This window comes from Chlorocebus sabaeus, chromosome 17, assembly GCF_047675955.1.
Source record: "Chlorocebus sabaeus isolate Y175 chromosome 17, mChlSab1.0.hap1, whole genome shotgun sequence".
NCBI lineage: Eukaryota > Metazoa > Chordata > Mammalia > Primates > Cercopithecidae > Chlorocebus > Chlorocebus sabaeus.
This window is the reverse complement of record NC_132920.1, coordinates 4,687,906-4,702,969: the sequence shown is the minus strand read 5'-3', so window position 1 is coordinate 4,702,969 and position 15,064 is coordinate 4,687,906. Positions and strand designations below refer to the sequence as shown.

At 41.0% G+C, this 15,064-nt stretch overlaps 1 protein-coding gene across 1 annotated transcript in view; it reads right to left on the bottom strand.

The window, feature by feature from the left end:
- CDYL (chromodomain Y like) overlaps positions 1-15,064 on the bottom strand; it is a 174,440-nt gene that overhangs the window by 137,798 nt on the left and 21,578 nt on the right. The gene's annotated exons all lie outside the window — the stretch shown is intronic.

Genomic DNA, 15,064 nt, shown 5'->3' with positions numbered 1-15,064 from the left:
TCATTTAACACTGCAGAAGTAAAGTTAGGAAGCAACTAAGAAAAGAATGAGACAGGTCTACACACACCGCACAGAGTGACCTTTAGAAGTATCTAGGGCATCTTGTTGATGGAAAAAGTTACAGTATTACACCATTTGTGTACATTCTAAACACACTGGCGGTACTTTCTATGTTCACTACAGAAAACATGTATACAAAACCATGTCCCTACAAATCACCAAATATCTTGTTAAGACATAGATTCCAATTCAACTGGATTGAGGTGGTGCCTGAGAGTCTGCATTTCTAACCAACTCCAGCAAGCTTGCTGCTGCTGCTGCTGCTCCACGGACCACCCTGCAGACAGCTAAGGCACAAATGATGATGTGGAAGGTTCCAGGGGAGGCCAACACTAAGAGCTGCTGAATGGGGAAGAGGGTGGAAGACAACAGTCAAGTGAGATGAACAGCAGGAGTCTTTATAATGTTCCAGACCAGCCTACGTAACAGTGAGACCCTTCTCTAAACTAAATTAATTTAATATTTTTAAAGAAGAGAGAGGCCAGGGGTGGTGGCTCATGCCTGTAATCCCAGAGCTTTGGGAAGGCAGGGCAGGAAGATCCCTTGAGGCCAAGAGTTTGAGGCTGCAGTGAGCTCTAACGGCACCACTGCATTACGGCCTGGATGACAGAGACCCTGTCTAAAAAAAAAAGAAGAAGAATGTCGTTCAGTACTTGTGTAATTAAAAGCTGGTTTTAAACAAACCCATACGGACTACTTTTGAGTTTCTCCTTACTAAATTCTAGGAGCCTTATGACCTTAAGTATACAGAGGGCCAACTAGTGTTACCAGCTCCTCTCCTCAAACAAGAACCCGCAGCTGGCCAGAAGAGAGCAGGAGTCGAGGGAAAATAATCAAGAAGCTAGCAGTGACAGCCTATTACTACTGAAGAGGTACTTTTAAAAACGCTATTTTAAGCCAGGTGCTCTGTTTTTATTTAAAATAGTTGAAGTCTAGAGAGCGTATAAAAAATAAACAGCTGCTAGTTCTATCTTTAGTATTATCTATGCAACATGGTTCAGGAAGTTTTCACATGGTCTACTATGCTTTATTTTCACTTCATATTCTTGCTAATTAATGCTTCCAGAGGAAACCCTTCTTAACTACTAAAGAATTAATGAGCATGCAAAATGTCCCCCTCTATAACGCCAACTATCAAAAACTTCTGTCAGGCCTGAAACTGCAGCTTCATCAGCTCCCACGAAACAGACCTCTGTACGGCTGATCTGACGCAAGATGATACGCACTGGCCAGCTCCTTCTCTACTTACTGAAGGAATTGCCTGCAATAACTGAACAGACACAAATGGCCACTTGCTATGGTCTGAATATTTGTGTCCCCCAAAATTTCATATGTTGAAACCCAATCCCTAGTATAATGGTACTAGAAGGTTAGACTTTTGAGAAATAACTAGGTCACGAGGCTCTGCCCTCATGAATGGGATTGGTACCCTGATAACGGAGACCCGGCTAGTCCCTTCCACCACGTGAGGACACTGTGAAAAGGTCAGAGAGCAGCCCTCGCCAGGCACCAATCTGCTGGGTACCTTGACCTTGGACTTCTGGGCCCCCAGGACTGTGAGCATACATTTACGTTATTTCCAAGCCTTCCAGTTTATAGCATTTTGTTACAGCTATCCAAATGGACTATGACACCACGCAAGTCAAAACTGAGATGTGTACATTTTATTATATACTAAAACAAAAAAGATTTTGGTGGAAATGGATTCATGAAATACATTAAAATAGGAGGCCAAGTCTCAGGTCCAACAGTGAGTCATCCCACACAGTCACAATAACTGATAAAATCTGAAAGAAACTCTGACATAGTTAACTGGTCCTAGACACATAATCACAAGGAGGCATTAAAGTTGAGGAGCAACAACTTTTAAAAGCAGAACCCTCTGAGAAGGCAGAACATAATCTCTTTAACTCATGCTAGTTGAGAAATCATTTGGGAACTGATGCCTGAACTGAAATCTTGCTAAGTAGGAGTTAGGAAGTACAATGCAAACAACAAACAGCAAAGGGTAACCCATCACACACTTAGAGAACTATGTATTACGTCATTATCCTGTAGGCAAGGGCGAGTCATTAAGGCAAAAATAAACACACACACACACACACCATGATCAAAGTTGAAAGCCAACTGGGAGAAAGTATGAGCAATAAATATCACCAAGGACTAATACAATACCCCTGTCATACAAAGTACTCTTACAAATGGGTAATCCCACATCCAAGAAACCATCCTAAAGGCAGGCCTCCAGCAGTATAAAACTACACATCCACAAGTTGATTCACTGCAACACCAGTTATAATACAAACACTGGAAACATTCTAAATGCCATACATAGGCAAGTGGTTGAATAAACTATGGTACATCCACACGAAGGAGCGGCTATTTTTTAAAATGAAGATGATCTTTAAGAGCTGATGTGGAGTGATTTCCAAGACATATTGATAAGTGAAAAAAGTCAAGTGCAGAAGAGTATCTTATACCATGCTACTTGCTCTTTTTTTTTTTTTAAGAAAGACAATGCAAGAAAATACATATGTATCTGTTGATTTGCACACAATATACATGAAAGACAAACTAGAAACTAAAGAGATTGGTCACCCACAGGGGATGGGCAGAAAAGGAGTGGAGGGCATACAGAATGGGAATGGGAAAGCTGGAACAAGGAGGCTTTTCTGAGTGTATACCCTGGTGCACAGCTCCCACATTTGGGAGCCACAGCAAAGTTTCACACATCCAAAATACACAATGACAATCAACCAGGATGCGTGTATGGGGAACAAAAAATGGAATCCAAACAGTAACAAATAAATCTAACTGAATTATAATGCATAAAATAACCACATTGAAGGAGGTGAAAAGAAAAAGCAATCTTGGAAAACGGTATTTTAAAAGACTAGGACACCATAAAGCTAAAGACAAAAAGAGCTGTACACAAAATCTATATTCTTGGAGTTTAAGAGTCAGCAAACCATGTCCATAAAGGGCCAGACAGTAAAGCTTTTCAGCTTTAAGGTCATATGGTGTCCCTCGCAACCATGAATGATATATAAACAAATAGGCAGGCTGTGTTCCAATAAAACTTTATTTACAAAAACACCAAGTGGGTCAGATTTGACCCACTTCACTGGCACGTGTTCTAGTTAATAAAGCTGTTTCTCACAGGGATCTGGGTTAGCAAATTTGAAACCACTTTGATGTTATAGTAGAGCTGAGCAAATGAGTAAATGTATTACAGACAGTGGAGTACGGATTTCTCACTGCTGGAGAAAGGAGTTAAAAATTAAGGAAAAGAAGGTTAGAATGAATGCTATGGTGTTAAATTGGAAATGGAACTCATCAATATGAACTCATTTTTAACTACATATGCAGAGAGATCCACACATAGATGTGCAGGTTTGTGTGGGCTAAGATACAGGCATGCACTTCCACAGCTTTGTCCTCCTAGAGGTTCGAGAGGCAATGGTAACAAGCACACCTCGCCCCACATCTGCATTTCCAAATGCCATTCTCCAATAAAACCAAACAGTGCTCCTTCAAATGCCTGACTCCAGAGCTGGAGCAAAGAAAATACAAGATGCAACCTGAGTGTCCTGTGGTAGCTGAAAACAACAAAGTGCCAAAAGAAACTGGGAAAACATGATAAAAGCACATAGGACCCAAACTGCAGGAGCTTCCAATGACCAAAGCTACAACAATCTGAGTAACAGAATAAGAATACTGGATTATAATACATAAAGTAAAAAAAAAAAAAAGAAATCTAAGTGCATAAAGACATAAATGAGCCTGGCACAGTGGCTCATCCCTGTAATCCCAGCATTTTAGGAGGTGGAGGCAAGTGGATCACTTGACCCCAAGGAGTTCAAGACCAGCCTGGGCAACATAGCAAGACCCTATCTCTACAAAAGAAGTTTAAAAATTAGCCAGGTGTGGTGGTACATGCCCATAGTCCCAGCTACTCAGGAGGCTGAAGGAAGGGGGACTGCTTGAGCCCAGGAGGTAGAGGCTGCAGTGAGCCACCTTCACACCACTGCACTCCAGCCTAGATGACAGTGCAAAACCCTATCTCCAAAAATAAAAAATGAAAAAAGACATGAATGAATGATATATAGGGAAGGACCGGCTTCTCCTTACAGAACAACTCCAATTAGCAAATGTGGAGGAAACAAAGGAACAGACAATCACCATTAGGTAAGCACCACAGAACTGCTGCAGGCAGATTCGTCAGTGGAATGAATGCTAAAGATGGGTAAAAGTTCAAGGAGAAATACCCTATTTTCAGTCTCAAACTTACCGTCCCCAAGATATGTATTAATTACAAAGTGAAAAACAGTTACTTTATGGTGGAAGAACTTGGCAGACATCTCCGTAACCAAGTAATCAAAGTTAATATCACACTAATCAGACAACATCATATACTCCTCCCTCCATCATACACCCCATCTATAAGAGACTCACTGAAATGTATGGGCTGCGCTGCATCCCCTAAAATTCCTATATTGAAGCCCTAACCATTATAACCTCAGAATGTGACTGCATTTGGAGACAAGAGCCTTTAGTGAGGTGACTGAGTTAACATGAGATCTAGAGGGTGAGCCCTAATCTAATATGACTGGCGTCCTCATACGAAGAAATCTGGACACACAGAGACACCGGGGAACGCACACACAGAGGAAAGGGCATGTGAGGACACGGCGGAGAGATGCCATCCACAAGCCTCTGAGGGAAGAAAACCCTCGGGAGAAACCCATCCTGCCCGCACCTTGATCTTGGATGCAGCCTCAGAAACAGCAAGGGAACAAATGTCTGTTGCCTGAGCCACTTGGTTTGTGTATTTTATTACGGCTGCCCAAGGAGACTAACACAGAAGGACACAACATTGCATCTATGGAATTCTTGCCAAAAATGTGCTCACCTGACAGAAAACCTGAATTTAGGAACATTTTACAAAATAACTTAAAGGCACTCTTCGAAAGTGTCCAGATCATCGAAGGGAAGACTGAGGAACTGTCACAGAAGGAAGGAGCCTAAAGAGACAGGACTCTGAATGCAACGCTGGGTCCTAAAACAGAAAAAAAGCATTCATGGGAAAACGTGAAGTGTGAATACAGCCTGGATAGCTCGTCCCAAAGACTTCCCCTGTTTTGATAACTGTGCTACAATATTACGGAAGATGTTAACACTCAGGAAGTTGGAGGAGTGGTATTTGAGAATGCTGTATCATTTTTACAACTTTTCTGTAAAACTCTAAAACTACTGCAAAATAAAAAGTTGAAACACTTTCTGTTTGAGAGCCATGAAGATCCTCTGGTAGGGGGATGCCAGAATGAATTTCATGTTTTGGAAAGACGGCTCTGGGAGCAGCGTGGAGGTGGTGTCAAGACGCTGCCTCTCACATGCAGACCTCGCCCTGCCCTGCTCTGAGATCCTGGGTGATGCTTGATGCCAGGCTTTGCCAACAGAGGGTGCTGGAGGGACTGCAAGGATTTCTTTTCTTCTCCAGCATGTGGTTTTCCAGGTGGCACAGCCAGTGGGTCGGCATGCAGGGCCCCTCCTGCTGACCTCAGAGGACTTTGTGGATGGCCACTCTGTCCAGCACTGGCAGGTCTTGCGTCCCTGCGGCATGTACACCCGCTCCCTGCAGGTCGAATCTCAGCAGTAGACAGGCTGTGCTGCTCTCAGCTCCTTCCTCACACTCCTGCACCAGTGATTGCTGCAGCTGCCCCTCTGTACACATCTTCTTTCAGCCCCTCGTGATGGTGAGTTTTACATGTCAGTTTGCTGAAGGGATGCTCAGATGCGTGGCTGGTAAAACATTATTTCTGGGTGTGTCTGTGGGGGTGTTTCAGGAAGACACTGGCATTTGAATCAGTGAACTAAGGAAAGGAGATCCGCCCTCTTAAGCCTCTTAGGCATCATCCAATCCACTTAGAGGCTGGAGAGAACAAAGAGGTAGACAGAGGAAGGGCAAATCCCCTTTCTCTCTTCATGAGCCAGGATCCATTTCTCTGGCCCTCACACATCGCTGCTCCTGATTCCCGGGCCTTCAGTCTCCCACTGGGACTTGACGCCATTGGCTCCCCTGGCTCTCAGGACTTGGAGTTTGGGCTGGAACTACACCACCACTTTCCAGGGCCTCCAGTTTGCAGAAAGCAGAGCATGGGCCTTCTAGGCCTCCATCATTGCATAAACAAATCCTATAATCCCTATAATCAATCTGGTTCTAGATATCTATCTCTACCCAATGGGTTCTGTTTCTCTGGAGGATCCTAAATACCCCTCCAACAATTCTATGAAATTTCCGCCATTCAAATTACCAGTGTGGCTCTGAGCCCTGATGGCACCTTGCCTGATTCCAGTCCTAACATTTCTTTCTACTTTAATCAAGCATATGCTCTTTTTTTTCCCCTATGGGCAGCAGAATAGATTTTCATTACTAAGTTACTTAGATTACACAAGTTACCACGTTTGGTTCTAAAACTTTCTAAAAGTAAAGCAAAACTTACTCTTAAGTTTAGAGTAAAAAGCGAATTCACTGACTGATGAGCATACACTAGTTTTCAGTGTTTTGAGACCAATAGTTTATATACATTATTCCCATTCAAAAGTACCTTCTAGTCTGTTTTCTGGGTTTTTGTTTTTGGGAGGTTTTTTGGTCTAATTTAGAAATCCGATTCAAATCTTTATTCTAGCTTACACCGTTAACCATGCAGCTACTATGAACGATTTCTCCCTCTTTCTTTTCTCATATTTAAAATAAGTGTAACCTGGAACACACAGATAAAAGTATAGAAATGGGATGGATGCATGCACTACATGTGCCAACAGTTATGTAAAATTTTCCACATTTGTGTTTTAAGTGATGGACTAAAAAAACTTTCCAGTTATTAAGTCTTAATTACTCTCCTTGAATGTTAATTTGCCATTAAAAGACATTTTTTCAAATAACCTAAAATTTCCACCGCTGGCCATGAGTAGGAGAATGGACCAAGAGGGACATGCAGGCATTGTTCCTTTTAGCAGCGGTCTGTATGACAGTCAAGTTTGAAAAACAGTGCCAGGGTCTAGAAACCGCAGAGCTGAGGGCCGTTCTGCATTTACAGCAGTGGGGCGAGAGTGGTGAGCAAAACAAGCCTCTGAGGCCATCGTTTCCTACTGATGGGGAGGAAGAGCGGGGCCCTGGGCGTCAGAGGAACAAGCTCTCTCTGGCTCCCAGGCTGCTGGCCTGGAGATGCAGTCGTAAGACAAAGGTCTTTATTTTGAGATCTGAACTGTACTTTTATTTCAACACTTAACCAAAGACTCATTCTCTTCAGCTCTAAAAGTGGTGACTAATGCCTGCCTTGCAGTGATGTGGGGAGCCTAGGAGCTAGGTTCTTAGGCAGGGCTCCACACTTCAACATGACTGAATAATGGCCTTCTCTTGGTCTCAGGCCCACCATTCTCGTGGCTGAAACTGGAAGTGGGCTGACTGGGCGAGGCCACTGCTTATGATGTTCCTCCTGTAAAACACCAGGAGTGGCCTCAGCTCTCCCGGACCTCATAACACAAGTGTTACACTTTTCCTCTTACTTCTGTCCACACTGGTTAGTCTGTAAATAACTGACAGCCCACGTTTCATAAAATTACGGACCTTGACTGGTTTCTTAAAATAGTAAACTCTTAAAACATGCACAGCAAAGTATTTTAAAAATCAAAACGATTCAGGAGAGCAAAAAAAAGCATGCTAGGCCATGAGACACACAAGCTATTTTTAAAAAAAAAAGTTTTAAAAAATATAATTTATACCACCAATATAAGGACAAAGGTACCCCCAAAATTCCTCCTAGTACAAAAAACACACATACAAAGAGTTGGATAAAGTATCTTTTAACTACATTTAAAAATACATGATTTACAAGCTAGAATGAAGGGAAGTCATCAGGAAAATAAAGATGAAAACTAAAAAAAAAAAAAAAAATCAAAGAAAGTAAGCCAAGTCTGAAGCCAGGTGATATCCCAAGGCCACGCGCTGATGCTGGAGAGGGATGCAGAGCCACAGTGACGGGGATGTGAGGTCAGGGCCCACGCAGACAGGGAAGGTCACTGGCTACACTCAGGTGAAAGGGCGACCAGGGAACAGAGCCCACAGGAAACCTGCCTGTCGTCTGTCGATCCTGTTATAGGAGAAAGTTGGTGAGAGAATCCTGAAAGAGTTCTCACCCATGCCCCAGGCTTCAAAGCAGGATAAAATCTGCTTCACTTCAAGGCAGATGGAGGAAAATGGGGACAGCAGAGGAGGTACAGAAATTGCCCAATCCCTCAAATCTTGAGATAACAGCCAAGAGGAAACTAAGTAAGCCACAAAATATGACTGATAAATGGGCAAAAGCTGCAGGACCAGGTGGATGAGGATCTGTGCAGAGGAAGCAGAGGGTAGCAACAGGGTGCCTGAGGGATGGGAGCAGAAGAACCACAACACTATCAACAGGCACTCACAGGAAAACTCGGGGAGCCAGCTGAGAACAGCAGCCAAAACCAGAAGGGTGTTTGCGTGCTTCCACCTATAGGTGGATGCAAGTGATCACAGTCAGGTCTGAAGAGACCGCAGCCGTCTAAGGCTGAAGAGCTCTTGAAACTAGCCAGCCAAAGCGCCCTTCTACTAAGAAAACCTCCTGGGAACAGAAAAGCAATGGAGCAGGAAAGGGACAGTGTGGGGTGGAGGGATGCAGTGGAAAGAGAAGCTCTAGCCCAGATGGAAGGGGAAGGAGAGGGATGCGAGGACAGCCCTTGAGCTCAAAAGGTACCAAGCTACATTTTCAAGCACCTAGTGAGATGCCGGAAGAGAGAACACCGTGGCCTCTGAACACCTCTCCCGCCCACCCTCCCTGCACAAGTGCACACAGCCTAATTTCACATAAAAAGAAGAACAGAAAAAGGCTGGTGGCTGACTCTCATACAAACTTATCTCAAGGGAAAAAAAAAGAAAAAAATCAACTGAATAATGACCCTAAAAGCAATGAAAGCACAACAGAAAGACATGCTCATGAAACAGACAAGCTATACTCACCCTAATATTTCAAAACTAAAAATATCAACTTTCTGTAATGGCAGGAATGGTGAAGAGGTCAAGCAAACACTCACAGAAAACATTTATAACAACTGATTTTTTTTTTTTTTTTGAGGTAGGGTCTGGCTCTGTTGCCCAGGCCGGAATACAGTGGTGCAATCACAGCTCACTGCAACCTCAACCTCCTGGGCTCAGGTGATCCCTCCACCTCAGCCTCCCAAGTAGCTGGGACGACAGGCATGCGCCACCACACTCAGCTAATTTTTTTTTTTTAATTTTTAGTAGAGATGGGGTCTCACTATGTTGCCCAGGCTTGTCTCGAACTCCTGGCCTCAGGTGAGACTCATGTCTCGTCCTCCCAAAGTGCTAGGATTACAGGTGTGTACCACCATGCCAAGCTAATTAGTGATTTTTTTTGTTCAGTGATCTAAAGGTAGTATTTGCAGAAGTCAGGAAGAGAGTTAAATCTCAAAAACTCTAACTAGAAGGGTTAAGAATTGTGAGTCTGCGGCATCTTGGCTCAAGGCACTGCCCAACTCCCACGGCTATTGCTGCAAAACGTGGGGCAAAAAAAGCCAGTTTCTCACCAGCTAAAGGTGCCAGATATCAGAATCTGGAATTGGGAAAGCAGCTAGAAATTTAAAGCACCCTGACAGCACTAGAATATAGGGGTGACACTCAAATTCAGAGCATAAGATGCTGAAATCCCTAGCTGATAGCTGAACGACATACTACATATGTGCTGAGGAAACCACAAGCGGCATGGTGAAAAAGCAGTCAGAAACCAGAAAGCAATATTTTTTAAGAAGAGTAGCATGGAGCCAAATCTGTGAATATGATGCTCTTTCCCAACTGTGCTCTGCTAGGGTGGCATAAAGCTTGAAATGTCAGAGTACAGAGCTCAAAGCTGGTGGAGTGCTAGAAACTAGGGGAATCCCCAGAAGAAACAAAACCACAGAGAAAAGTCTCTCTCTACTCAGATCCTTAGCCAACTTCCAAATTTTGCAGACACAGGGGAGACTCACAGCGTGCCAGACTGAAAACACCACCAGTGCAAAGACATAAGAACAGAGCAGAGGTACAAGCCGCTGCGTATCACAGGAAAAACAAAGTGTGCAGTTTGACCAAGCAGTTTATTAACTGTCTGCTACAATAAAAACACAACAATCCTCAGAAGAACACAGAGTTCAGAGTCACGACAGCATATGTCCAACTTTCAGCCTGACAAGAAAAAAACAGGAAATGTTGACCCTACGCAGGTAAAATGATAGCTAATAGAAACTGATTCCAAGTGAGCCCAAATGCTGGATTTAACAGACTTCAAACATGTATCATAAATATTTCAAAAAGTCTGAAAAACATTCTCAAAGAATTGAAAGAAAATATGGCATCAATGGGTGAACAGATATGGCAATCTCAAGGGAGAAAAATGAAACTAGAAAAATTAAAATTCTAGACCTGAACAAAACATTTACTGAAATAAACGCATCAGACTGGCTAAGCAATGGATTGATGCTCGGTTCTGCCATCTGCAACGAACCTGAATATAGAATAATTTGAAGAACATAAAGAGAAAGCGATGAATGAAAAACAAGTAGAATTCCTAAAAATGTGACAACAGGAAGCAGTACATTAATTGGAATCTAGAGAGAGGAAAGGAGGAAAAGACATCTGAAGACACAACAATTGAAATATCCCCCAAAAGCTCAATAAACCTCAAACAGAATAACACAAATAAAAACTTCTTAGTCACACCTTAGTCAAATGGCAGAAAGCCAAAGACAAACAAAATCCTGAAAGCCAGTCGGAGAAAATGACATGTCATAAACAGGAAAACAATGGCAACGATAATGATAAGAACAAAGACTTCTCCTTAGAAACTTTTAAGTCTGAAGACTGAAGACAAATTACTGAAGAAGGAAAAGGAAGAAAACCAGTCAACCAAAAATTCTAGTATTCAGAAGAAGTATCCTTTAAAAATGAAGGTAAAATAAGGGCATTTTCAAACAAACTATTTGTCACTGGTAGATCTACAACAAGAAATGCTAAAGAAAGATCTCTAGTCCAAATGGAAACTACACTAGATGACAACTTGGAGCTACTGGAAGAAACGAACACAGCCAGAAATTGTAATTATGTGGATATATGTAATACCTTAGTTTTCCATGAAATATTGACAGTATAAAGCAAAAAATACAACACTACTGAACAAAGTAATAAATGCAATATCTGTGACAATAATACTAAGGATAAGTAGGGGAACTGGAAATACGTCATTGAAAAAATTCTATGTCTTATCCAAAGTGATTCAATTTTAAAGAAAAAGCTAAGATGCATATAGCTAGAAAACCAACAGAAGAATTAAAATGAATAAGAAATTTTGGTTAACACAAAATCAATAAAAGAGGAGGAACAAAAGCAAATAAAATCCCTTCCCTAAGAAAAGCAAAAAACGATAGACCTAATATAACCATATTAATAATTACTTTAAATGTAAATGGATTAATTTCAATTAAAAAGCAGAGACTATCAGATTATTTTTAAAATGCAAGAACTTACTATATTTTGGTTTCTAAAGAAGAATTTTAAATATAAAGACAGAAATAAACTAAAAGTAACAGGCTGGAAAAAGATATACCAAAGCTAGAATGGACACATTAATGTAAAATAAAGTAGACTTGGAAAAGTATTACTAGAAACAAAAAAGACATTTCATAGTGATTTTAAAAGGAAGATCTAACAATATTATAAATGGATACATCCATCTAATGACAGAGCTTCAAAATATATGAAACAAAAACAGAAATAAACAACCAAGGCACAATCACAGTTGGACATTCTAACACACTTCTCAGTAACAAAACTGAACCAAAAAACAATAAAACAGGGACGAGAGATCTTGGTCGGGTGCAATGGCTCATGCTCTGTAACCCCAGCACTTTGGGAGCCGAGCAAGGCAGGCAGATCGCCTAGCTCAGGAGTTCAAGTTCAGTCTAGGCATATTATGAAAACCTATCTCTGCAAAAACTAGCTGGGTGTGGTGGCACACACCTATAGTCCCAGCTACTTCGGAGGCAGAGGTGAGAGGATCATCTGGGCCTCAGAAGTCAAGGCTATGGTGAGCCATGATCATGCCACTGCACTGCAGCCTGGGTGAGACCTTGCCTAAAAAACAAACAAACAAAAAAAACAGAGATGGGAGACCTATGTGACTATTCCAGCTGTAATTTAGCTGGTGTTTATGAAAAGCTCCATCAGTAAACAAAGAATTACATAATCTTTTCAAATCCACATAGAACATTCACCAAGATAAACCATACACTGGGCCATAAAACAATTCTGAATAGATTCCAAAAAACCGAAATCCTATAGGAAATGTGCTTTGACTGCAATGGAATTCAAAATCAACAATAAAACATTTAGAAAAACCTCAAATATCTAAATTGTAATCGAATTCTAAACCCATGGGCCAAAGAAGAAATGACAAAGCAAATCAGAAAATATTTTGAACTGGATTAAAATGAAAGCATATCAAATTCTGATACGCTGAAACAGAGCGACAAGAAAATGTAATTTCAATTAATTTCAATTAAAAAGCAGAGACTATCAGATTATTTTAAAATAATATTTTATTATTTTAAGCACTATGTGCTCATATAAGACAATAAAGCAATGGCCTAAACTTCCACCTTAAGAAACTAAAACAGAAAAAGCAAACTAAACTGAAAGTAAAGGTAAATAATAATAAAGAGCAGAAACAAGTATCTGCTAAAGAATGCAACACTTCAGACGAAGTGAATTCCTTTAAAGATACAACTTACACAAAAACTGACCCAAGGACAAATGTTAAATCTACTTAGCTTATGTTTAATTAAAGGCTGTGAATTCATAATCTAAAAACTTATCACAAAGAAAGTCTTAGTCCCCAATAGTTTCACTGATAAATTTTAGTATATATTCATGAAAGAATCCAAACCAGTACAACACATTCAACTTGAGAAACAGAGAAAGTGCTTCCTAACTCCTTTTATGCGGCCAGCATTAACTGTGACATGAAATAAGAAAATTATAGACCAACATACCTTATGAAGATAGACACAATTCCTCAAGGCGTTGACATTTATTAAAACATACGTTAACATCCTCAGATCAATTTATACTGAGACCAAAAGTATATCATATCTACTCTTAGACACACTGTAATAAAACTACAGAACTATCAAAGGTAAGAAATCTTAAACTATCAGAAACTCAGATAACTTAGAAAAGGAGGACAGGGGACTTTTCATCAGCTCTGAGACTGATAAAAATGGTAAACCAATAAACTTATCTATCTCCAGCTAAACTGTCATTACTAGTGACAACAGTGCAATTATCTTTAGACAAATGAATACCAAGAACTTATTCCCAAATCCCCACTAAAATAATTATTAAAAGATGTCTGGCAAGGCATAGTGGCTCACGCATGTAATCCTAGCACTTGGGAGGTCAAGGCGGGCAGATTGCTGGAGCCCAGGAGTTCAAGACCAGCCAAGGAAACATGATGAAACTCCACCTCTACAAAAATTACAAAAATTAGCCAGGTATAGTGGCACACACTTATAGTCCTAGCTACCTAGGAGGCTGAGGTGGGAGGATCATCTGAGTCCAGGAAGTCAAGGCTGCAATGAGCTGTGACTGTGCCACTGCATTCCAGCCTGGACAACAGAATGAAATCCTATCTCCAAAAAAAGGGCGGGGGGGGTGGGGAAAGGATGTATCATACTCAAACAAAAACAAAAACACAGAAAATATATGTTCCCACTAAAACTTCTACATGAATGCTCATATTCATAATAGACAAAAAGTAGAAACAACTCAAATGTCCCACCAACTGATCAACAGATAAACAAGTCACAGTGTATCCACAAAATGGGGTATTAATCATCCACAAAAAAGAATGAGTTACTGATACATTCTGCAACATAAACCTTGGAAACATTCTAAGTGAAAGAAGTCAGACACAAAATGTATGTTCCCATTTATATGAAATGTACAGGATAAACAAACTCATAGACACAAAAAGTGGATTCATGGTTGCCAGGGGTGTAGAGTGAGATGGGAATTGACAGCTAATGGGCATGGAGTTTCTTTCCAAGAGGATAAAAACATTCTGGTATTACATAGTGGTGGTAGCTGTACAACTCTGTGAACACACTAAAAACCAGTGAACTATATACTTTAAAAGGAGAAATTCTATGGTATGTGAATTATATCTCAAAAAAAAAAAAAAAGGAAAAGAAAAAGATGTAATTCAGGAAGAAAAAACAGCCCACATAGAAGAGAAGGAATAAAGAAAACAATAAGCTCTCAAATGTAATGTTGGGAAATTTAAGTAACCTGTGATTTTTAAAAGTATTATTGATGTGTTTTCTTTTTTTTTTTTCTTTTCCTTGAGACGGAGTCTCGCTCTGTCGCCCAGGCTGGAGTGCAGTGACCGGATCTCGGCTCACTGCAAGCTCCGCCTCCCGGGTTCATGCCATTCTCCTGCCTCAGCCTCCCGAGTAGCTGGGACTACAGGCGCCCGCCACCTCGCCCGGCTAGTTTTTTGTATTTTTAGTAGAGACGGGGTTTCACCGTGTTAGCCAGGATGGTCTCGATCTCCTGACCTCGTGATCCGCCCGTCTCGGCCTCCCAAAGTGCTGGGATTACAGGCTTGAGCCACCGCGCCCGGCCTATTGATGTATGTTCTAAAACTAAAATTAATCTAGTGGAGGGTAAGATTATAGATTAGAACGAAGAGTTAATCAGTGAATTTCCTTATTGTGTCTTCAAGAAAGATAGATATAAACTAATATACATACTCCATTTTTGGTAGACTGAAAAGAATTAAAAATTCTAGATACACATAAAATAGGAGAAAGAATACATTCAAAAGGTAAAGAATGCCAATGTCCTTGTCACATTCCAGGAGAAATT